Here is a 3,827-nt window from a genome sequence, read left to right as displayed (position 1 = left end):
ATTTATCTCAATGAAACGATCATTTAGTACTTGAAGTTGCATATTCACGACGATATCAAATAATTCAACTCGATAATGATGATCAACTATGACTGCTTGAGATTTACTTCCATAACACGATCTCCCTTTAGAAAAAAAAAGTATTTTTCATGTTAGGAATATCAATGTCATGCGTATTGCAAAATAAAATAACTTCTTCTAAAAGAGACTCCCATCCACTATCCCTCAAAGTTTATAATCACTCCTTTGTGATGTTTACCAAGTTCATTTAATTAATAATATCTTGATCCTTCCTTTGCAATGCTTATGACAACTCATGTGAGATACCAAAGCCATTTTTCATTAAATGTAGAGTAAATGCAAAAATCAAAATCCTCTAACAAGCATAAAAGACCATTGACTTTAGTTCTTTAATATGCATTTGATCTAGATTCTTTTATAATTTCAAGAACATTAATTATAGCAGAAAACTTCAATATCAAGTTAATGTGAGCTCTAATAAGTATCACCATTTCTTTTGAGACTAGTTTCTTAATTCAAGCCTCGTCCATTAGAAATTTCACCTATATCTAATGCCTTTCTAACATTTTTTATTTGTTTTTCATGAAGCAAGTCATGTTGCTTACAAGATCCTCTAACAACATTTATTACAGTATTTACTAAATTGAAAAGAGAGGTAACTTAAATATAATTTTTAGCAACTGCAACTAATGTAAGTTGTAGTGGATTAGCAACGCAATGCATATAAAATGCAGACAAATTCTCCCTCAAGATTAAACTTTTGAGATCATTAAATTCACCTTACATATTACTAACATCATTATAACCTTATCCACGTATTCTTGATATACTTAGCCTAGAGTTACATAAGAACTCTTAAACTTCCATCGTTAATGATAGAGTAGTAGTCTCCTTAACATGTACTATACCAAGAAAACACTTAATAATACATCCATTTTTATCAACATAACGCAAAGCAACCTTCATTTACTCCTTATTTGATACATCATGCGACTCATCAACAATAATAGCAAACAATTCATTTCCAAGATCATGGATAATAGCAGTAGTGGTTTCAATTACAATAGCTTTAATGATATTTGTTTGAATTTCATAGGAAGTCAATCGGTTATTTTCAGGAGCATTTTCCAAAACAATTTGATTGATTAATTGATTATAGTTAGCAAGAAACCTAAGAAGTTCACGAAAATTACCTTGATTAGTAGACTTACTTAACTCATCATTGTAACATCCCCAATTTTAAATCCAGATTAATTAAGCTTAAAAAGATTAGTAAAGAGAATTTTTGAGGTGTGTGGCTAAAGAGGCCTAACGGGCATGTTTGATCTTGATTTCAATACTGAACATGGGTCTAAAAAAGAATCGAGTCACCCAGGGATATAAGAGGAAGAATTTCTGAAGGGAGTGGTTCTATGCCACGCGCCGTGGCGCATGCTTGCCAACATACTTGGGAGAAGCTCTTTGTGTCATGTGCTGTGGTGCATTGTGCGTCCACCACGGCGCATGGCCAGAATTTTACAGTATTAAGTTGAGAACCTCATGTGAAATAGAAGAGAAAACAAAGGAGAACAAAGGAATGGTGAAAAAGCTGAGTTAGGGTTTGAAGAAGCTGATTGTTGGGAATAATTTGGAACTCATAAATACCCAAGGTAAGGCTCCTAGCTTAAATCTTCCTCTCTTCTTCCATTTTCTTAATGGTAGAAGTTAGGATTTGATTTGTCCACAGAGGTTATGGGTCTGAACCCATTGACTAAATAGAGTGAATAGGGGTAGATTGAGCTAAGTAAACTTGATAATTATGATTTTATGATGATTGGTAGTTGGAGCACATTAAATGTTCGAAATTCCCATTAATTTAGTAGTTGGGAATAATATGGCTTCATTAATGCCCATTTAAGAGCTTAATGTTATAAATGAGAGTTAAAGGAAGCTAAGAAACCTTATGGGTACTTCTACTTGAGTTTAGAATAAAGCTTGAGTATTAAGAAATGATGAGAATGCTAGTAAAAAATAGCTCAAAATAGATATTGATGTTTTGCATGGTAAATGCTTATAGTGTAATTACCATTGGCACTATTCAAGTTTCTTGGAAGCTTTGGGAGCGAATAGTTAAGGGTTGAAACCTTTAACCTCTCAAAAGTTTGAGGTAACTGAGAGAATTCTATCTTGTTCTTGTGTGTCTATTAGTTTATTGATTGATGAATTATCATTTGGAATGTGTAAAATAAAAGAAATGCAAGTGTGGCTTAAACTGTGAAGAAATCCATTAGATCAAATTTGTGAGTTTTATGCTTTATGATGTTAAGTTTTCCTTGAGAACATTAGTGGTGGATTTTTGTATTGATGTTATTAGGAGTGCAATGATTTTTACAATTTGATAAGTTCAATGATTTTACTAATTTAAGGCATAATGATCATGATTCGGGAGTTCAATGATTTTTTTGGTTTAGAAGTTTCATGAAATGTGTTTGAGAAGTTAAATGATTGTGTAATGATGAAGTTCAATGACTTTAAATGTATGAGGTACAATGATTATGATTTGGGAGTTCAATGACTTGTTGGGCTTTGAAGTTCTATGAAATGTGTGTAAAAAGTCCAATGATTGTATAATGTGATGTTCGACGAATTGTATATGTGTGAGTTATGGCATGAATATCTATTGCATGATCTTGAAAGGTAGGAGTTCGCCTAGAAAGTAGAGTAGATGATAAATTCACATGGTAAAGCCCTATCTATGTGGTGGATTGCCTAGTTTAATTCTATCCTTACTATCCCATTGGTTCAACGAGGGACTTAAACCTAACTAGCTATCCATTGGTTTAATAAGGAAGCTAGTTTAAGGTATATGACACCCCATAGTGTGAGAAATGGGGAAAATTGTGATCCATAAGTGAGTTGAGTATGCCTTGGCTGGGTAATCCCCTTGCAAGTGTTTAGGTTAAGGAAGTCAAAGACTATAGACTATCCCATTGAGTTATAGCCCATGGTTTCGTGTCAAAGGAATAAGGAGGTGATAAGGGAGGTGTGATCATGCATATAGTGAGTAAAGACACTTGTTGTTTATATTGAGTCCATAATGATGGCATTTTGAGTTGAGTATTATTTTTTGCTTTTATGCTTGTCAATAAATTGCTTGATCAACTCTATCTCTATGAAAAGTGCTAAAAGTGATGTTTTCCTAGTAGTTGCCATTATGTGAGCTAAACTATGGATATTAAGTTTTCAAATATCTCACATGGTCTAGAGTATTAATATTAATTGTCACTTGCATTTAAACTAGTTGTTATGCATTAGCATGAGTTAGTCGGACCCTGGTTACTGAGTAGTTGTACTTACCCTTTTATCTTTAATATTTTAGGAAGTAGCTCAAGAAGTATGGACAAAGGAAAACTACTCGAGGCTTAGGATCATGATCCTTTTGTAGTAGGCCTCTTTAATTGGAGTAATTTATGTGTATGACAATTCCAATTGCCAATTAGGATTTCTCTTTTTGTTACTTACTTGCATTAAGTGGAAAGTAAATTGTAATTGGTATTTTGGGCTCTAGTGAGAGAGTTGGTTATTATGTGTTTTGTTGATAGGGCTAAAATATTAATGCAAGTAAGGGTAGTGTATTTGTTGTGATGATTTGAGAAATCTTGATGAAAATTGTGGTAAACTCTCCCTTCCTATGATTTTGAGTTAAGGGGTTGAGTAGTGAAAATTTGATCTGGACATATTTCTTTTATTTTAATGCTTTACATAAATTAACTTTATTGAGTTGAATGTGGTCATTTAGTGTCGTTGGCCATTAGTCCTTAGTTTTA

This window comes from Prosopis cineraria, unplaced genomic scaffold (assembly GCF_029017545.1).
Source record: "Prosopis cineraria cultivar Desert tree isolate PC_DT_omini unplaced genomic scaffold, ASM2901754v1 PC2, whole genome shotgun sequence".
Taxonomy (NCBI): domain Eukaryota; kingdom Viridiplantae; phylum Streptophyta; class Magnoliopsida; order Fabales; family Fabaceae; genus Prosopis; species Prosopis cineraria.
This window is presented reverse-complemented; position numbering follows the sequence as displayed.